At 35.5% G+C, this 23,388-nt stretch overlaps 1 protein-coding gene and 1 long non-coding RNA gene across 3 annotated transcripts in view; one reads left to right on the plus strand and one right to left on the minus strand.

Moving 5' to 3' along the window:
* Window positions 1–23,388, minus strand: part of LOC149774817 (uncharacterized) — a 296,842-nt gene that overhangs the window by 239,771 nt on the left and 33,683 nt on the right. The window lies entirely within an intron of this gene.
* LOC149774818 (uncharacterized) lies at window positions 640–3,022 on the plus strand. Its single transcript, XR_016416710.1, has 2 exons — window positions 640–1,869; window positions 2,123–3,022. It is a non-coding gene; the product is annotated as an uncharacterized LOC149774818 (long non-coding RNA).

A 23,388-nucleotide genomic window follows, 5' to 3' on the forward strand; every position in this document is an offset into this window, starting at 1 on the left:
TAGATAGAGATGGGGAATTAACCACACACGATGTAAGGTTTAAACCAGAGCTGGAATTTTTCTTAAACAAACACAAATTTATAGACGTATATAGGAAATTAAATTTACTTAGGAGGGAATACACGTATGAATAGAAAAATAAACAAAGGGAGTAGATTAGATAAATTGTATTGTACCAATTATGAAAAAAAGATATATAAAGAAGCAGGCTTTACGGATTTTAAAGTTTCAGATCACAAGTTAGTATATTTAGAAATAGAATTGAAAAATAAACATAAATGGGATAAAGGGAAGTGGAAACTGAACAGCAAAATTTTGGAGGAGAAAGATTTTATCGAAGAAATTAAATTAGAAATAAAAAAATGTATAGAGAAGGAGAACATAGATATTTTAAATGAATGGGATAAACTAAAAACTTTATTTAAAAAGAAAGCTATTACATATTCAAAAATTAGGAAGGAAAAACAAAAAATGGAAAAAGATGCGATGAAAAGACAGCTAGAAAAAATTAATACAAATGAGAGAGAAAAAAAGTACTCAAAGAGAAATTGAATAAGATATTAGATGAAGAAAACAAAGGGAGAGAAATAGGGTGCCGAAAAATTTACCACAATATACAAAAAAGCGGAGGGCCTATATAAGAGAGGAGTTGGGGCGGGGGGCGAAAAATATATTGGAACTTTAAAAATTATTGAGGGAAATGGGGTATCCAACAGGAAGGAAATTTTAAAACATATTGAACAATTTTATGGTAAGTTGTATACATCACAACAAATTAATAACAACACAGTAGAAGAGTACTTACAAGGAATAGATTGCGAGATCATATCATCAGAACACAAGAGCTCGTGTGATGATTTCTTCTCAAGAGAAGAAATCTTAAATAGTATAAATAATTTGACCAAAGGAAAATCCCCAGGTAGAGATGGACTCACCGCGGATTTTTATATGAAATTCCGTGGCGAGTTGTCGTCCATTTTTTATGCAGGAATGTGGGCTAAAATGTGCTATGGCACTTTTTGACGAGGAAAAGCATTTGACAGATTCGGGAGTGGGTCCGACACGGTAACCACTGAGCCACCGCGGCTGCTGTAAAGTAGAAATAAAATTCTCTCTCTCTCTCTCTCTCACACACACACACACACACACACACACACTCACACACAGCGATCCAAATATATGTTGCTCACTTTATATTCTAAGTCTATAGGGCATGCGTTCTTTAACTCTACCTCTGAACATTTAGTGACAGACAGTGCATTCCTTGACTGGCATAAGGTACACTCTCTTTCACGCTATCTCTGAATATTTAGTGACAGAGTGCATTCCTTGACTGGTTATAAGGTACGTTCTCTTTCGTTCACTCTTTCATTATACCACATAATTTTTAGCGACAGAGTGCATTCATTGACTGGCTATAAGGTACGCTCTTTTTCACTCTGCAGTACCTCTAAATTTTAGTGACAAAGTGAATAACTTGACTGGCTATAAGGTACGCATAGTGACAGACAGAGTGCATTCTTTGACTGTCTGTAAAGTACGCACAAAGACAGACCGTGTATTACACATAGTGACTGAAAGAGTGCTTTCTTTGACTGTCTGTAAAGTACGCACAAAGACAGATCGTGTATTCATTGACTGGCTATAAGGTACGCATAGTGACAGACAGCGTGCTTTCTTTGGCTGTCTATAAAGAAGTATTTCACTTTATTTCTGAATTAAACGAGACAGAGTGCATTCCTTGACCGTCTATAAGGTGCGCTCTCCGTCGCTCTACCTCATAATTTTTAGTCACAGGCATAGTACATTCTTTGACTGCCAGTAAGGTACGCACATTGACAGACAGTGCATTAACTGAATGGCTATAAGGTACGCATAGTGACAGTGCATTCAGTGAATGGCTATAAGGTACGCACAATGACAGACAGTGCATTAACTGGATGGCTATAAGGTACGCATAGTGACAGACAGTGCATTAACTGAATGGCTATGAGGTACGCATAGTGACAGACAGTGCATTCAGTGAATGGCTATAAGGTACGCACAATGACAGACAGTGCATTAACTGAAGGCTATAAGGTACGCATAGTGACAGACAGTGCGTTAACTGAATGGCTATAAGGTACGCACAATGACAGACAGTGCATTAACTGAATGGCTATAAGGTACGCATAGTGACAAAGTGAATTCCTTGGCTGTCTATAAAGAAGTATTTCACTTTATTTCTGAATTAAACGAGACAGAGTGCATTCCTTGACCGTCTATAAGGTGCGCTCTCCGTCGCTCTACCTCATAATTTTTAGTCACAGGCATAGTACATTCTTTGACTGCCAGTAAGGTACGCACAATGACAGACCGTGCATTAACTGAATGGCTATAAGGTACGCACAATGACAGACAGTGCATTAACTGAATGGCTATAAGGTACGCATAGTGACAAAGTGAATTCCTTGGCTGGCCATGTAAAATGTAGCGAAATTCAAAACTCTAAAATTTCTGCTATTTCCCACTTATATAGAACAAATTGAAAGAACCATCCTGCAAATAATGTAATTTTTTTTTAGAGGGTGCTCTCCCTAGTTGATCTTCTCAGACCATTTAAGGAGGCCCTCCTGCCCTACTTGTGGTTGTATGTGCTATATTTTTCTTTATTTATATCTTTTTTTCCTTTATATGAATTTCATGTTATAATCTTTGTATACATTTATATAGTGTTTTTTCTTTTGTTTTGTTATTTGTTTTTTGTTGGTTTTTTTTCCTTTCTTCATATTATATCTTTTTTTTTCTTGTTTGAAATAAAATATTTTTTTTATTATTAAAATATATTATTTATTTGTTTTAAATAATTTTTTTTTGTTGTTGTTGAAAAAAAAAATGAAAATTCTATTCAAAGCAGTCATCGTCTTCCAGAAGGTAGGTTTCACTTATTTTAGCCTCTTCTTCTCTCTTTTGTCTCTTTATTGTCCTCCTTCTACGTATGTCAACGGTTTAATTCTTCTTCTAGCGGTGTTGTTTGCTTTGATCCTTTTGATGTTTCCATTGTGGTTTCCTGGTTTTCCAAGCTGTCTTCCAGACAATCATCATAGTCTTCCATGTATTTTTCCATCTCAATTTGAATTTGCATCGTTTCCGTCTTTTGTGTACTTTTTGCCGGTGTTTTTATCTTTTTGCTACTCTGCTCTGGTTTTTGTTCCAATTTTCCTTGTTGTGTGTTTTCCTTCTTCATATTTGACGCTGTATATTTCTTTTGTTTCTCTTGGATTACTTCTGCTGGTTTTCCTGCTACTTGTGCCTTCTGTTGTTGTTGTAGGGTTTGCTTTTGTACTAACTGGTGTTGTTGTTTCTCTTTTTGTTTTAGGCTCTTAGTTTCTTGCTTTTCGTGTTGTTTTAGTCGCTGTGTCATTTGTTTTTCTTGCTGTTGCTGGATTTTATTTTATTCCTTTTGTCGTCTTTGTTGTTGCCCTTGTTCTACGTTTTGTTTTTTTACATGGTGTTGGCGTTCCTGATCACCTTGCTGGTGTTGTTGTTGTTGTGTTTTTCCTTGTTGTTTTTGTTCTTATCGTTGTTGTTGTAGCATATTTTGTCCATGTTCTACATAGTGTTGACGTTCCTGATCACCTTGTTGGTGTTGTTGTATTTTCCCTTGTTGTTGTTTTTGTTCTTGTTGCCTTATAATCGTGGGGATTTCCAGGGTAGCTGTGTAGATTTGTTCTGTGTTCGTTAAAAGGTTTTCCGTCGGGGTTTGGGGGCATTTATGTGGGGTGTGCCCTGTCTACCTGCATATGTTGCACTTTTGGTGATATATACATCCCTTGTACCAAGCTTTTGTCAGAAAACCATGTAAGTAGAAAGCTCTTTTGATATCTCTTAGTGTTGTTTTTTTCAATTTCCAGTATTCTGTTACCGTTGTATATGGAGAATCCTGGAACCGTCGCCAGTCTAGATTTTTCTACCCTTATATCGAATTAGTTTTCAAAGCGGTCGACCATTTCTTCCAGGGGTATTTCCATGGGGATATCCGATAAGTGGAGTTCTGCTGTCTGTTTCTTGATCTTTTTAGAAGTGGTGCTGGGTTTTTAACTATTACAGTATCTCCCGAGATATTTTTCTATCTCATTTTGCCATTTTTCCGTTGTTTTTATATTTTTACTACTCTGCTCTGGTTTTGTTTCCAAATTTCCTTGTTGTATGTTTCTCTTCTTCATAATTGACGCTGTATGTTTCTTTTGTTTCTCTTGGAGTACTTCAACTGGTTTTCTTGCTACTTGTTGTTGTGCCTTCTGTTGTTGTTGCTGGGGGTTTTTTTGTACTAACTGGTGTTGTGTTGTTTCTCCTGTTGTTTTAAGCTCTTAGTTTCTTGCTTTTCATGTTGTTTTAAAAGCTGTCTCTTGTTTTTGTTGCTGTTGTTGGAATTTCTTTTGTCCATTTTGTTGCATTTGTTGTTGCCCTTGTTTTTGTTTTTCTACATGGTGTTGGCGTTCCTGATCACATTGTTGGTGTTGGTGATGTTGTTGTGTTTTTCCTTGTTTTTGTTCTTGTTGTTGTTGTTGGATTATTTTTTGTCCTTGGTGTTGATGTTCCTGATCATGTTGGTGTTGTTGTTGTGTTTCCCTTTGTTGTTGTTGTTTTTGTTCTTGTTGCTTTATAGTCGGGAAGATTTCCATTGCAGTTGTGTATACTTGTTCTGTGTTCGTTAACTGGTTTTCCCCTGGGGTTTTGTGGCATTTATGTTGGCTGTGCCCTGTCTCCCCACATCTGTTGCACTTCCGGTGGTATATACATCCCTTATACTAAACTTTTGTCAGAAAACCATGCAAGTAGAAAGCTCTTTTGACCCCTCTTAGTTTTGTTTTTTTAAATTTCCAGTATTCTGATGCCGTTGTGTATGGAGAATCCTGGAACTGTTGCCAGTCTACATTTTTCTGTCCTTATACCGAATTTTTGTTCGAAACAGGCGACAGTTTCTTCCAGTGGTATTTCCATTGGGATATCCGATAAATGGAGTTCTCCTGTCTGTTTCTTGATCTTTTTTAGAATTGGTGCTGGGTCTTTAACTATTGCAGTCTCTCTCGAAATACTTATTTCGCCAGACTATAATACCGGCAATTTCCCTCTTGGTCGTATTATGTATCCCTCATATCCTTTCCTGTTGATGGAGTAAATTTGTTCTAAAATGTCCGGATTCCTAATTTTTAGGGCTATTTTTACTATGGACGTAGTAGGTACTCTTTCTCTCGGTATGTGTCTCATATCCAATTCCTGGGTACCTTCCTAATAATTGCATTCAAGGTATGGCCCTTCTTCAGTCTCAGTTCTTCTTGTTTTAAAAAAGATTTATAGTTTCATTATTGCGTTGTGAGCCTCCGCCATGTTTTCTCGTTTTCCTTGCTCGTGAGTAGTATTCACTCTCTGTTTTCTTCTTCTGTATTTTTGTGTGAATTCTTGTTTATGGTATTATACTATGGTATATAATTCCATCGATTCTGTATATTTATCTTGAGAGTTAGTGAGCTGCCTTGGTTGCCAATTGCTCTTTACGGAGCTTACGAGCTGTCTTCAGTAAACCAGTATTAAACACTGAATGTTGACCTTCTTCTTACGAGCTGGCTTGTTTCATTCATTCATCAATTTCATTTAATAAGGTAGTGTGATATGTATTGTCGACCAACTGCTTAACATTTTGCTACATGTCCTAAATTTAAGAGATGTACGAGCTGGCTTGTGTAAAATCTATGAAAGTCCGTATTAATAAACGTCTTCATTCATTTACTTGTCTTTATCAATCTACGACATCAAGTCTCCATGCATTTCCTCTTCGTTTTCACTGTATAACCCCAGAAGGCACCCAAAGTACGTTTGCTCTCCTCGACGGCTTAGAAATAATGTATGAGCTCTATTTTAGACATTACATCCTGAGGCATTGAACTAAAAATATCTCTTAAATGTTATGCGTACCTTATGGTATAACGGTACCAAATGCGCAAGTCCAGGTGGGCGTGGCTTATGGTGTAGGAAGATTGCATTCAAAAATAAAGAACAACACTAGCTGTGATTGGTGCATTATGTAAGAGTTATACTCTCTGTTAGGCTTGAATGCTGAGGTAGGATAGAAAGTATATTTATTTCACAAAACATAAGCATTGAGGTATATGGAAAAACAATAGGTATTGTGATACCTTATTATTGCTGCTATGCCACCCCATCCCCCAAAAAATGTATAATATTTTGACCATAAGGTAAATTTCATTGATGACATAAAATCTAAAGGTTATTTTTTATTTTTTATGTGTGTCAAATATAGTACCTTTTTTGTATGGGTGGTCCTATTTTTGGCACTGCGGTGTGTCGCAGTACAAGTTTCTAACATTGGATCTACTCCCCCCCCCCCAAAGAAAGACACACAGTCCCCCATGTTATAGTTAAAAAATAACTTGAGTAAGAGCCGTTATATTATGCAGTCAGTTGTCTTCAATCTTGCAATAAAACACGGATTTATGAAATAAGTCATTAATTATAAACTATTTTATTTATTTATTAATTAAAAAGATTTTTAAAAAATTATTCCTCCTTTCTTCGTCAGTTGCTTTCTGACTGCCGATAGAACGTTTTGTTGGCACACCTTAGCCAGTGGTGTAACTATCTGACCACGGGCCCTACAGCAAACATTTTTGTACCCACCCACCCCCTTACTGTCACATTTTTCCTGGCTGGGCCGGATTCCCAAGACGGCTGGACCCCACAGCACGCCTGTAACTGCAAGCACGGTAGTTACGCAACTGCCCCATACCAAATCTCAGCATATTTACTGGTAAGACGTCACTTCTAATCGTGAAATATAATTAGCAGTATTGTTCTTTACGTTTTCTTTCACTGTCCTTCTATATGCTTGTGTTTTTTCTTATATATATGTGTGTTGTGTATGTAAATATTATATTATAAATATGTTTTTATTTATATTTTGATTGAATTTGCTACAATGTTTTCTTCGATCTTAATTGTTTTTTAGTTTCTTTAATACCTAAATTAAAGACCTTAAGTTTATATTTCTCACCTACAGGTAGGTTTACCTGTGATATTCCTTTCCCTCCAGGTATGTTTGCCTGTAGTCTAGTTTCCCTACCTGGTGGTTCCTAACTGTTTGCTTTTCTTTAATTATGTGTTTTGTTTTTGTTGATACGAACGTGTGCATGCTCTCTCTCTCTCTCTCTCTCTCTCGTGTTGTTGTTTGGTTTTGTTGGATTGAGCATCTTTATCTACATTTGTTTTAAGGGAGTTTGACAACTAAGGTAAGGGAACGATACGATAGTTAAGTCAGGAGTACCACTCTGAGAGTTGATAATGTTTGTTGTAATCGTTGTTCATATTATTTGTGTATGTTTTTTTATACGTCTTTTGGATGAATTAGTGGATGTGAATTTGCCGAGTCCGATTTGGAGATTCCTTTAATTAGGTACTTCCCATGTTGGTGGGTGGGGTATACCTCCTTTTTGACTCTGCTCATTCTTGAATTTTGCAATACTGTTAATAAAACAATACGTGTTTTTACTCTTCTTTTGACTGTTGTTTTGGGAACTGTAATATTGTCCTTTTTGGACATATGCCAAATCTAAAGTCAAACTCACTTCAAGCATAATTATGTGATAATTTCAGATCCAGCATTTATTTATTTTATTGGGGGGTGGGGGGAGGGGCTTACTCGGGGAGGGGTGCCAGCTGACATTTTAGACAATGCAGCCTTCCATAATTTCAGACTATAAGTATGACACATACCAAAATCCTACTGGGTTTATTTGACAATAAATATAGCACAGCTTGTTTGAAACTGATGAATGAGAAAATGACGACAGACATGTATCGAACTTAGAAGTTACCCTTGTTCCCAGAAACTAAAATTGATAGCAACCTAATTTTGATTTCCCCATGTCCTATAATACAGCAATAAAGGTGTCCTTTTGTTTCTTTGTATACTCCATACTACTGCTACTAATGATTTGTTTGTGGTCTTAATAATAATAATAATAATAATAATAATTCAATGGTCTACATCTTAATAATAATAATAATAATAATAATAATTCAATGGTCTACATCTTAATAATGATAATAATAATAATAATAATAATAATAATAATTCAATGGTCTACATCTTAATAATGATAATAATAATAATAATAATAATAATAATAATAATAATAATTCAATGGTCTACATCTTAATAATAATAATAATAATAATAATAATAATAAATTATTTTAATAACAATAAGAATATTTAATGGTTTACATAATAATAATAATAATAATAATAATAACAGTAATCACAATAAAAACTCAGTGGTTTAAATAATAATAAATATAACAATAATTAAATGATCTTAATAATAGTAATAATAATAATTAAATGGTCTGCATCTAAATAATAATAACAGTAATAATAACAATAAAAATAATAATATTAATTCAGTTATCTTAATAGTAATAATAATAAGTCATTGGTAATAATAATTACAAATTACTTATCTTAATAATAATAATAATAATAATTATTATTATTATTATTATTATTATTATTATTATTTGTTGAGTAAGGCCCCTTGTTAAGGCTGGATATTAATTAGATTAGACACTGGACAGTATATCGTTGTGTGTTATGTAAAACGAAAAAAAACCCCATAAAACTGGACTTAACTTTATGCGTTTCTCTCTCTCTCTCTCTCTCTCTCTCTCTCACACACACACACACACACACACACACACACACACTTTAATTTGGTGGTTTTAACCAACGGAGAACTAAAAATTAACCTCGGTACATTAATACTGGAAATAAGAAAAGAAGGAAGTGAAGGGGGTGGGGGACAAAACTGATATCTCAGTAAATAACGAACTCATGACCTTACCACAAATTGACTAACAGAGATAAGGGACAAGTCACCAACCACTGAATGGGAGATAATCTGAAGTCCCAATAAAACAGAAAATACAATCTCCCTACAAAGGAAACCCAATAACACTGACTAGTAAGTTCTCTCACCTACAAGAGGAGGAAAACTCCTTGGGAGACGAGAAGGAAATAACGGAAAGTGAAGAGTCAGAAGTGAGCATGAAACACCTGACCTCTACTCCCTTACCAAAATTAAGACTAAAAAAGAAGGAAAGCCTTCTCCAGGTCGAGTTCATCCCAGGAGAGAGGCAAAAGTGATGCAGAACATGAAAGTCCACAGACAATTTATGAGAACAAGGAGGATAAGATCGGGGGAAGTGGAAGAAAAAATTGAGATAGGAAAGTGACAGTGAAATAGACAGTGACAATATAGACTACAGTGAATGACATTATGACAGGAATGGAAAATGAAACTGACTCAAAACTGACGCAACAAGACAATGGAACGGAAATGGATACAGTAAATACCACAGACCAAACGAGTATAGACAGGACAGAACACAATACAACGGAGGAAGTTACTCCAACATATAGTAATAAAGGGGTGGGGGAGAGATCCAGCTCCCCCTCAAACAAAAACAAACTAATTATTGAATAAACTAACATACATGCTATACTTTTATAACTATATTTTAAATAATAATCACTGTATAACCGAAATGCGGCAACCCGGAAGGAAAATGAAAAATGGAGGGAAAAAAGCTTCCGTGTTTCATCTATAAATGTAATTGGGATTAATAAGGATAAACTAATTAAATTATGTAATGAAACCAATAATGACATTCTATTTATACAAGAAACATATAATGGGTTCACTAAAGAATTAATGGCACTATGTAAAGATATAATGAATGGTGTACTGATTTTAAATGATTTTAAGGGGGAAGATGTAAAAGGAGGGGTAGCAACATTTATTAAAAATAAAATGGGATTAAACTGGAAAAGGGAAAACAAAGGAGAATTTTTTCAAGGGGAGGATGATCCATTTTATAATAGATGTCCACTTTTTAAATGTATACATGCCCACGAACAGATATCGTAAACACCAAGTTTTAGAAAATTTATCTAAATACATGGAAAAATTTACCATGGAAAATTTAATTTTAGGGGGAGATTTTAACTGGGTGGGGGATAATATAGATAGAGTAGGGGAATTAAGCACAAACGATGTAAGGTTTAAACCAGAGCTGGAAATTTTCTTAAACAAATACAAAATTGTAGACGTATAAAGGAAATTAAATTTACTTAGGAGGGAATACACGTATGAATAGAAAAATAAACAAAGGGAGTAGATTAGATAAATTTTATTGTACCAATTACGAAAAAAAGATATATAAAGAAGCAGGCATTACGGACTTTAAAGTTTCAGATCACAAGTTAGTATATTTAGAAATAGAATTGAAAAAAAAACATAAATGGGGTAAAGGGAACTGGAAACTGAACAACAAAATTTTGGAGGAGAAAGATTTTATCGAAGAAATTAAGTTAGAAATAAAAAAAAATATAGAGAAAGGGAACATAGATATTTTAAATGAATGGGATAAACTAAAAACTTTATTTTTAAAAAAAAGCTATTATATATTCAAAAATTAGAAAGGAAAACCAAAAACTGGAAAAAGACGCGATTAAAAGACAGCTAGAAAAAATTAATACAAATGAGATAGAAAAAATACTCAAAGAGAAATTAAATCAGATATTAGATGAAGAAAACAGAAGAGAGAAATAAGGGCCGGAAAATTTACCACAATATACAAAAAAGCGGAAGGCCTATATAAAAGAGAGGAGTTAAGGAGGGGGAGGGGCGAAACATATATTGAAACTTTAAAAATTAATGATGGAAAGGGGATATCCGACAAGAAGGAAATTTTAAAACACATTGAAGAATTTTAGAGTAAGTTGTATGCATCACAACAAATTAATAATAACAGAAAAGAAGAGTACCTACAAGGAACAGATTGCGAGATGATATCATCAGAACACAAGAACTCGTGTGATGATTTCATATCAAGAGAAGAAATCTTAAATAGCATAAATAATTTGACCAAAGAAAAATTCCCAGGTAGAGATGGATTCACCGCGGATTTTTATATGAAATTCCGTGGCGAGTTGTCGTCCATTTTGGAATGGTTATACAATAATATTTACTTGAGAAATGATACTATGACAGAAAGCATGAGGGGAGGGATTATAACACTAATAAACAAAGGGAAGGGAGATAGGGAAGATCTAAAAAATTGGAGGCCCATCTCCCTCCTAAATACGGATTATAAATTAGTAAGTAAAATCTTAGCAGAAAGAATTAAAAAGGGAATGGATAAAATCATAAACATAAATCAAACATGTGGGGCCAAGGGGAGGGACATTCAGAATAACATTTTAAGTATTAAAACAATGATAGATTATATACAGAAATGTGGACTAAAAGGTGATATGGTACTTTTTGACCAGGAAAGAGCATTTGACAGATTAGAAGACAACTATATGCAAAACGTTTGAGAAAAATTTAGATTTGGAAATAATTTTCAAAAGTGGACTAAAATCCTGTACAACAAAACAACATCAAGAGTACTAACGCCATTATGTATAATGGAACGGGCCCAGCTGGCCAAAACATACATGTATTCTAACATAACCTATATTTTAAAACCTACAGAAATAGAAAATGCCATATTAAATAAAATAAATAATGACCTTATTATTTATATAAAGGATTATAAAACCTACTAAATAAATAAAGAAACTTTATATAGAGCGAGATACAGGGGGGCAGGGATTAGCATTACCTAATCCCATTTTAATCAAATATGCCAATATTTTAAATACATTTAAAAGTTTAAAATCTGAACCCAACCTACCGTGGTAAGGGATATATATATATATATATATATATATATATATATATATATATATATATATATATATATATATATATTGGTACGGTTATACTATGAAGATTAGGAGGGAAATAATATCAAAATAATACATTTTTAAAAACATTAGAAATACCTAGGACGTTCAGGCTTGTTAAAGAATTACTAATTAAATATCGAGATAGAACAGAGTTCTGGGAAAAGGATGAAAAGGATACATACCAAAAGTAATAGTAAAGTAGAACAAGGGAATTTATGAGTAAATTGGGACAGGGCCTGCGGGCATTGGAACAAATTAGGGGCTTCTGTCTGGTGCACCCCCCCCCCCAAAGAAAAGAGACAGAGATAGAGAGAGAAGGAAGAACAAAAGAAGGAAACAAAAAGAAGAAGCACTGATGACGGAAAGCTATTATATGCAACATGACGAATATCTAGGAGAGCAAACTGATGAATGGAAAAGTGACTAAACGATATATATATATATATATATATATATATATATATATATATATATATATATATATATATATATATAAACTTTTTATAAAAAAATACAAATAAAAATCAAACAATAACATAAATACTATATCTTAATAAAAAAGACTATACGGGAAAACCATAGCAGACGCACACTGTAACAATAGGACAGGAGGGTCTCTCCAAATGGTCTGGAAAGATCAAAGGAGAGCTCCCCTCCAAAAAAAAAAATATAGAGAGACTTAATTTGGGTGCGCTCTATATCAACTTGAAACCACTTGTTATATCGTCGGCAATGGCATTTCATATATGGATATGTGTAGCCAGAGAAAAGACTAACAACTCAACATTGGAGTATGTAGAACGGTAAACAATACTTTAAAACAAAACATTGATAATACAAAACTACAAAGAAATCTTACAAGAAGAACTCAGCACGAGATACAATGGCGGCAGCTAGGACAGAACTGAAGAACTTAGGAAACTTTTTCTAAATCAAGAGAATTGAAACTAGTGAGGGTAGTTTTATTGAATGTGCTTACAAAGATAGAACACAAGAGCTAGACATGTCCCATATACCAAGAGATAGAATACCTGGAACAGCAGCGCTGATGGTTGCATTGAAATTACAGAACCCAGAATATACTAAAAACTTGTACTCAATTAACCCTAATGGATATAAAGGAAATATAATCAGACCTAGAGGGAACAAACCAATTCTACCTTATCGAGAGATAGAAGTAGGGAAAGAGAAAGCTACAGTAAGGAAACCAACACCCATATTAAGGAAAGTAAAGAAACAAACTGGACAATTATACCTGTCAGACATTCCACTTGAAATCTCATTGGAGGATGTAGCAGCACAATTTGAAGAAAAAAAATATCAACATCAAAGTGATTTCATCCAGATTGGCAACTATCCCCTTAACAACAATTTTCCAAATAAAATACAAAGCTATTTTCAAAACTATAGCATACACAAACAATCTATAATATTAGGAAGGAGGATTTCTCCAAATGGTCTTGAAAGATCAAACGGAGAGTTCCCCTCCAAAAAAAAGTACAAAGCAAACATCTATTTAAGAATAATATTTTACACAAGCCTAGCCCGTAAGCTAAAGGACTAACAACTCAACATTGGAGTATGTAGAACGAAGAACTATAGCTTAAAACAGAACACAGAAATTACAAAACTAACACGAAATCTAACAAGGTGAACTTAGCAAGTGAAGCACGAGAAAAAATGGCGGCAGCGATGAACGAACTGAAGAACCTAGCAAAATTTTTCCAAATCCGGAGAATTGAAACTAGCGAGGGAAACTTCATTGAATGTGTTTACAAAGATGGAACACAAGAGCTAGACATGTCCCATATACCAAGAGATAGAATACCTGGAACAGCAGCGGTGATGGTTGCATTGAAAGTACAGAACCCAGATTATACTAAAAACTTGTACTCAATTAACCCTAATGGATATAAAGGATATATAATCAGACCGAGAGGGAACAAACCAATTCTACCTTATGGAGAGATATAAATAGGCAAAGAGAAAGCTACAGTAAGGAAACCAACACCCATATTAAGGAAAGTAAAGAAACAAACTGGAGAATTATACCTGTCAGACATTCCTCTAGAAATCCCACTGGAAGCTGTAGCAAAACTACTTGAGAAAAAATTCAACATCCAAGTGATTTCTTCCAGACTGGCGACTATCTCCCAAACAACAATCTACAATGGGATGCAAATACTAGAAATTGAGAAAAACAAATTGAAAGACATAAAGAAAGCATTCTTTATAATGGGCTTTTTAGCTAAATCTTGGTATAAAGGGTGTATCTAGGACAGAAAATGCAATAGATGTGGAAATACAGGACATACCTCTTTCAAATGTCCAACAAACAAGGCAACAGAACTCCAGGTCATACAACAACAACAACAACAACAGCAACATCAACAACAACAACAACAAAGTCAGGAAAACCAGAAACAGGGAAAGAAACAGACCCACAACACACAGGAATCTAAACCAAACACTCCAAGAAGTGAGACGACAACAACAACAACAACAAATAAGACAAATTTAACCACAACAGAAGCAGAAAAGTCAACAAAATCGAAAACTCCTATGATAATGCAGTCATATTTAACGGCAAAACAAAAACCTTGCCAACAACAAAAAGATGAGAGACATCAACAACAATCACAGGGGAAGCAGCAGGAAATACAGAAACAGGGAGATAAAAGCCCCAAACTACCGCAAAGAACCCAGAATCAACAAGAAAAACAAGGCTAGAGACTAAAAACACAAAACAACAACAAGAGGAAACTTCCATAACAGTGCAATCACAAATACAGGAAACCAAAGAATAGAAACAAAACTCCCATGAGACAGAGACAGAGATAGAGAGAGAAGGAAGAAAAAAAGAAGGAAACAAAGAGAAGAGGAAGAAGCACTGACGATGGAAAGCTATTATATGCAAGATGACGAATGTCTAGGACAGCAAACTGATGAATGAAAAAGTGACTAAAATTTTTATATAAAAAAATAATTATATAAAAAAAGAAGAACAAAAATCATTAAAAATAACCATATAAATGCTATATCTTCATAAAAAAGACAATACGGCAAAACCATAGGAGACACACTATAACAATAGGCCAGGAGGGTCTTTCCAAATGGTCTGGAAAGATCAAAGGAGAGCTCCCCTCCAAACAAAAGTAAACACATAAAAATAAAATACTTTTTATATTTTTTAAATGGGAGGGGGAATCTGTCTGGTACCCCGCCCCCCCCCCCCCCAAAAAAAATAAAGTAAGCTATATCGTGTATGGAAGAATTCTAAACTGTTGTAGAGCGCAGAACAACTCATATTTTCCAGATTGATAAAACTTAAATCAATTGCATTTCCCTCCAAAAATAGAACGAACATGTCGGGTCAGATTGAGAGTAAATGCTTTTAGTAAAATGTATTGTTACATACATACACGTCACATACGTAGCACTTTAGTCCATATATGTACTGTACAAACATGATAAAATGATACTATAGTAATTGATTGGAACTTTAGTCTTTCTTTACAACGTTGTAAATCTTGTGGATATATTAATGTTTATTATTTTGTAGACAAAAAAGGAAGGGAAAACCCCTAATCCTTCCTCTTCATTTCAAGTGAGCGGAGCTTAATTAAAAATGTCGATTGAAGAAAAAATGGTGTTGACTTATTTTTGAAAGAATGTTTTCACTCTATTTCACAAACACGCACACGGACACACACACACACACACACACTCACAGACACACACACACACACACCAACAAACATTCCTCACTAAGTTAATTTGCCTGTCCTGGGACGGGAATAATAAAAAAAATATAGTTAAAACAAGTTTGTATTGCCGCATGAGTTTCGAACTTGCAACCTCGTGTTTTTCAGCCGATAAATACAGACAGACAAATGTGGGTGTTTATATATAGGATGTTGAGATTATAACGTCATGGGGTTCTGTTCGAGTGTACACTGTTGCATAGTATAACATTGTTACAATGTAGCCATGAACTAAAATGGCGCCAATATTAATTTTCCTTTTCCCAGACAGTTATTTAATACCCTGTTTAACATGAAGTCAGTACGGCTCTCAATCGGCGTCCTCTACTGCTAACACCAAAATCAAGCCAATTATTCCTTGTCAGCCCTGTTATTTTTCCATGGTAAAGTTACAGCAAAGCAAAACCAATCTGGCGTTTTCCACATAATCATCCTCTTTTGAATTATTTACGTTATTATTCTTTGTTGTTTTTATCATCATTATCAGTATCAGTATAATCATCGTCATTATTATTATTATTATTATTATTATTATTATTATTTTCCATACATAAAAGGCCCTGTTCTCTTCATCATACACACTTTTGGTCGGAACGGCGAGCTGAGCGGACATGTTGCACGGAGCAGTAACAGAGGAACAAAGAAACAAAGAACAGAAAATAGGATAAAGGAGAAAGGAGGGAAATCGAGGAAAACAAAATAACGTTGGACCAGGATAAGTAAACTCTTGATCGATTGGCTAAAAAATTATTATTAGTATTATTATAATTTTAATGTGACATTAGTAGGTAAACAAATAATTATACAAATTATCAAGTGAAAGTTATATATATATATATATATATATATATATATATATATATATATATATATATATATATATATATAAATTTCTCCAAAATTCCCAGAATTTAATTTTAACACATTTTGATTAAAAGTTAGGACATGTAAACTATTTTAGAGGTAAACTTAAAGTAAAATAACCTTAAACTAAACCAAATTAAATTCAACTAAATTGAACTAAAAGGTAAACAAATTCAACAAAATGGAAAGCAAGAAAACAAACGCATCAAGCAGCTACATTACCTACCTCAATGTGAGTATAAATTCGGACTAACAAAGTCAATCATTCTCCGATGCAGTCTCATCACCCCCCCCCCCCCAGACAAAAACGCAAGATCAAAGTTTTAACGCCAAGATCAAGGCCGCCAAAAAGACAAGCAGCCAAGGGACTCAAACTGAGGAGCCCTACCCCACATGCGATAAACGGACTCAGACCAAGGCCGCCAAAAAGACATGCAGCCAGGGGACTCAAACTGAGGAGCCCTACCCCACATGCGATAAACGGACTCAGATCAAGGCCGCCAAAAAGACATGCAGCCAAGTTGACTCAGACTGAGAAGCCCTACCCCACATGCGATAAACGGATTCAGATCAAGGTCGCCAAAAAGACATGCATGCAGGGGACTCAAACTGAGAAGCCCTACCCCACATGCGATAAACGGCCTCAGATCAAGGCCGCCAAAAAGACATGCAGCCAAGGGACTCAAACTGAGAAGTCACTGGATAAAACTAATCAACTCTTAGAACAAGGCGCGATCTCCAAAGAAGAAGCTCAGAATACTAACTCTCCAAAAGATTTGACCACACACGGAACTATCCAAAGTAACGAGATCGCTGGAAGAAAAAATCGCATTGCTCCAACTCAACTCCAAAGGATCCGGCCATACACACATCAAAAAGTAAACAAAAGAAAACAGTAGGAGTAAAACGATCCAAAAGAAAACTGAATTCCCAACTATAATCAATCACCACAAAAACGATAAAAGCTGGCAGCACCTGTCCACAAAAAATCCTAACAAACAGGATAACGAAAATGTAACCAAACCCAACCAGAATAAGGAATCCAACAAAAAGGGGAACAGCACAGCCAACCAAATAAACAATATAACCAACATTCAAAAATTTGACTCTCTTTGTTAAAGGAGTGAACCCTAGTGAAAAACTATCAGATAGGAGCGTGGTAAGGGAACTTCTCGAACATTACCAGGGACAGTTCTCTGTCAAATATACCAAAAATGAAATTATCATAATAAAATGCTCCACAGAACGACAACTTGCAAAATTTCGGAAAGTTGAAAGATTAGGCCCAATAAACGTTCAGGTTAAGAAAACACCATAAAACAAAACCAAACTTGTCCTCAAACTCAAATAAACCACCCCATAAAGGAGTCATTTACACCCCAACTGTGAACGAAGTTAACGACATGATACACTGTATAAGAAGCAAAGGTCAGGAAATAGAAATATTAGTCCAGTTACAAAAAAAAAAAACGGGAAGTATAGTACCGCGGTGATACTTTTCTTCAAGGGTGACATCCCAAGGCTATCCAGATAGCTGAAAGGGTCGAACCCAATAAAGTCTACCCATTCAAAAATAAACCCGTTTCTGTGGAAATTCTAAAAGCTGAGGTCACTATTCCAAAAGTTGCGGAAATCTATTCCGGTGTAACCAATATGGCCATCACCCCAAAACTAGAAATCTTGCAGCGCCACACAGCAGTACTGTGCAAACTGCAGTGGCAAGCACAAACCGAACAAACCAGAATGCCCCAGGGTTATTAGAGAAGCCCTAATAACTGAGCATATGGTCTCCCTTGGGATAAATTACAGACAGGCTACATAAAAATCCAGAATAGCAAAATTAAAATAAAATCAAACAACGCTCCCGCTTAGAGTAAGTCGTATGTTAGAAAATAGTAATAAATTAAATAAATACAAAAAAGTCGTATTAGAAATGGAAACTCGAGAAGAAGTAACAATATGGACAAGAAACGCACGAGGCCTAAGGGCCCACGCCGACCAGCTAAACAACAAGCTAACTGAACTAGTAAGAAAACCGGACGTGATATGCATTCAGGAAACTCACTTGAATGACACCACACGTATTCCAAACATCGCATGATACAGCACAAAATACCTGAAACTCCGATCTCCTACCGCAAGAGGGGCCGGGGTGGGGTGGGGTGCAATCTTTGTTAGAGATGGAATCACGTCGGAAATACATAACATACCAGATATTAGACCTCCCAATGATCTGGAAATCCAGGCAGTAAAAATACAGGCCCAAAATAACCAGGTAATAATCATTAACCTGTATGAAACTCAAGAACAGCGAAATTTGGCCTCAGATGAAACAACTAAACTGATTAAGGACTGTGGTGGATGGGAAAAAATATGCGGGGACTTCAATGCCCATAACAAATTATGGGGAAGCCAAAAGACGGACCTTAAAGGTAAAATCGTATAAAAATGGGTAAACGTCACTTAGTCCTCCTCAGTAACGGATCCCACATCCGGTTAGATGACAGCACAGGCCACACATCAGCAATAGATTTATCTCTATGCACCCCAAAAGAATAGCAAGTATAACCGATTGGAAGGTCGATGAAAGTGACACTATGGGGAGCGACCACTATCCTATAAACACAGAATTGCAAATTAGGATACCCCAAATTGATACGTCACTTCCGCCAAGGTGGAAGTACGAACAAGCCAATTGGATCAGGTTTAAACAATTGGGTGAATCAGTTGACCCCTCAACCATATACCACCACGTCATTGGTATCTTTAATGACAACTTAATAGAAACGATTAATGCAATTGCACAAGCAGCAATTTTTAAAACTAAAGGGTCAGCACACAAACCCACTGTACCTTGGAGGAATAATGAGTGTAAAACAGCTGTTAAAGGAAAAATAGCTCTAAACAATTCAAAAGAACAAGGAACAATATGATTTCATAAGTTACAAAGAAAGGAAAAAGCAGCCAAACAAATAATTATGACAGCTAAACAAAACTCCTGGAGAGAATTCTGCTCAAAACTGGACATTAATGCAAAATCGAAGGAAGTGTGGCAAATAAAAAAAGAGAGGCAAAAACAAATTAATCAGCCCCAATGTACCTGGACAAAACAACAAAATTAAAGCAGAATTATTTGTAAACTATTTCGCCAGCATGAGTAGCAATACCAATTTAAATGATAAGTTTATAGAACATAAAAAACAATTTGAAGAAAGCAACTCTGACAACATAAGCGAAGCTGGGAACAACGACGGCCCACTTAACATTCAATTTACAGAAGCCGAATGGATCAAGGCCCTCGTCGGCAAAATAAACCACATCCGCCGGGTATGATACTTTATGAATTTGCCCCAAAAATGTATAACAATTATACTTATCCTCATTAATAAAATATGGGAAACAGGTACTACGAGATAGAAGAAAGCAGTAGTGATCCCAGAAAACCCACAAATGATGTAAAATCCTATAGGTCCATATCACTAACGGACAATATATGTAAAGTAATGGAAACAATGATCAATAACAGACTTAAATAGCATTTAGAAAGCAAAGGACTAGTAGCCAATATGCAGAGCGGTTTCCACAACAACGGAATCACGATTGATGAACTAATTAGATTGGCAACCGCTGTTAAACTAGCTTTGATACAAAAATAAAAAAATCAAGATATGTTCCAGCCATTTTCTTATACCTGGAGAAAGCATATGATTTGATGTGGACCAAAGGACTGAACTATAAAAAAAAACTACGTAATAACTGGCAATATATACAATTGGATTGCTAACTGCCTAACTGATAGGAAGATATATATCAGAAGTGGACAAGATTACTCAGGGCAATACACACTGGATAATGGCACGTAATCAGTCCAACACTATTTAATATAATGATAAATGATCTGGAAAAATTTGTCAACCCAAACCACCTTGACTAATCACAATTCGCAGATGATAGCGCCATATGGAAAACTGGCAATCCAAAAAGCAAAGAAACAACCATACAACTACAAAAAGGACTAAACGAGATTGGCAATTGGGCAGATAAATGGGGATTCAAGTTATCATCTCTAAAAACAGTAGGCATAATTTTCAAACCGGGAGGTGGATACCCCCCCCCCAAATATCCCTCAGTGGTGTATCCATAAAATTCGAAAAAAAGCAACCTCCCTAGCTATAATATTCGATGAAGAACTCACATGGGCAGCTCACATTCAAGAACTCATAACTGTTACGTGTTTAGGCTCAAATAAACAGTAACACAAGAAAGAGTGAAAACAACAAACTTTGAAAAATATAATAATTTCTTTTCCTGGAAAAATTCTGTGAAAATGAAAAAATATAAACTTACGGTTTTAAGAATCAAATTCAAAAATAATCCAAGAATAATCCAAGAATAAAATTTTTGAAGTCGTAATAACAAAATGTTCCAATGATTTCAAGTTCTAGTCCCGACGAAGAATCCATGATGGAAAACGATGAAGTATGCTGTAATCTGTAGTCTTGAAGTCTACAGTTCCTTGTAGAAACAAGAAATATCACTCCGGTTTTGGAAATCTGAATAAATTTTTATAAAAGCTGTCATTATTCAACAATTTCATACGAGCACACGTATTTTCCAGGAAAAAAGAATTAATCCTTTTGAATCCAAGTAAATTGAAATAACTCCAAACAACACAACATACAACTTCCAGTGTAAGAGCTCAACTAATACTAAGAATATCTCTCCAAAACAAAGGTTATATCGTATTCTAAAACACAAAAAGGAGGTGATCATGTTCCAGAACCTCGTCAAAACTATGTACTTGTTAAAGATCACGTACACCCAGTGTGGCCCTGACGAAAACCAATCATTTTACTCTAAGAAATAAAATTTAAAAAACATTGTTTACATCTTAAACACGTAATCCCATCATGACCTCGACAACAACTAATCATTTTAAAATAAAATTAGAACTTATGTACGTGGTTGCTACTAATTTTGAATCAAGGTCAGGATCTAGATCAACACCTGGTGTTTACAAAACGAACAGTCAAGTTCAAACTATTTTCTGGAAAAAGTATCATCTCCAGTGAATAAATTTACACTACATTAGCATGTAATGAAAAATAAAGAAAATAAAAACTGACCAGCAATTTAATTGAAATAAATATATATTAAATCAGATATAATTAAAACAAATATACATAACATAACAAAGTGCAACCGAGACATCAACCTCCTTCAAAACCTCAGAGGTGCGAACTGGGAGGGGGGACTGACCAAAAACACTCGTATCTCTTTACAGAGCGCTCATACGGCTAAACCGGACTACGGCTGCCAGGTCTACGGATCAGCGAAGGCCGCATTACTCCGGAAACTGGATGCAGTCCAATCAAAAGTGCTAACGGCATGCAACGGAGTACTAAATAATACCCCCCACACACACACACACAAGAAATGTTAATAATAACAGGAGAACCTCAGCTAGAACTGCGGCGGAAGGAATTGGTGCTGCGATACAGTGCCCGCATATCAGTACACCAATCTAACCATCTTACGATCCAAGCCCTTGCTTAATGGGACAAGCCATTCTGCACAAAAGGGAAAGATAAAAAATTACCCAGTGAGAAAATATTTTTAGACCTAAAGAGAGAACTGCAAATCACAAATATCAACCCAGAAAAGATACGGTACTACCCCGATCCCTTTTTGACCTGCCCGACACCACAAATCGACTTCAGCCTGCGAGAATTAGGGAACAAATAAAACGACCCGATAGGATTAAGGACATCCATATTAACGTACACAAACAATAAATATGAGGCCTACACCCAAATCTTCAAGGTGTGTCAAAATCCAAATAAAGGGATAGTAATTCCACAATTAGGCATTTCCTTCGGAAAAGACGACCAGACGAGTGTGCAATTTACAGTAGAATTCATGACAATAATAGCGGCACTAACCTACGTAAAAACCTACCCAACAACTAGAAGGGTCATTCTAAGCGAATCGTACAGTATACTGCAATCCTTGGCATCCGACCAATCAAAGAGTAGACCTAATATGATTAACCATGCAAGATCTCTACTCAAAGAAATTGAACAAAACCAGCAAAAAAGCGAATTCGTATGAATCCCTTCCCACATCCAAATTCCGGGCAATGAAAAAGCCGACGCAGAAACAAGGAACCATACAAATGAACCCACGGCCAAAAATGTCGCCTACAGCCTCACTGAAATCAATAGTATTATCCGGAACAAGATTAATTCCATGTGGCAAGAACAATGGGACAAGTCGGACACTATAAGGCAATTATACAAAATAGAGAATAAAGTAAATAGGAAAATTAAGTATCCGACCTTCAAAAACCCATATTACATAATAATAATAAATCGAATAAGAACAGGTTAAACCCTACCGACAGGGTGCAAAAGTGAAACACATAAAAAGGGGAACAACTACAAACTGCCCCAATGCCCAACTCCAGAAACAATTGAACTGGTGCTAAATACATGCCCAAATTACAACCAGGAGAGGGCTGAACTCAAAGCCCAACAGGAACTAGTATGAGAACGAAGTACATACCTGGAGTTACTAATGGCAAAAAACAATAACATAGGAAGGACATATCGTAACATTCTGGAATTCATTAACCAGATAGGAAAAATTGGACAAAAAAATTGGACAAATATTATGTAAGGTGCTACTATAAAATAAACCCCGAGTGGCCGAGTGGTCTAAAGCGCTCTTCGTTACGGATCACTGCCATCTCACCTCTGTCTGCGGCGGTTCGAGTCTAAGATTCAGCCAATGTGGGCATGTGAGAAAGCTTGCCAGTAGCTTCTCGTGGGTCGGTGGTTCTTTCCACCATTAATACTGGCCGCCATGTATAGCCCATCGTGCTGAAAAATGGCGTTAAACCCCACAA

Source organism: Sinohyriopsis cumingii, unplaced genomic scaffold (genome assembly GCF_028554795.1).
Source record: "Sinohyriopsis cumingii isolate HCF-2022 unplaced genomic scaffold, ASM2855479v2 utg000131l, whole genome shotgun sequence".
Classification (NCBI taxonomy): Eukaryota; Metazoa; Mollusca; class Bivalvia; order Unionida; family Unionidae; genus Sinohyriopsis; species Sinohyriopsis cumingii.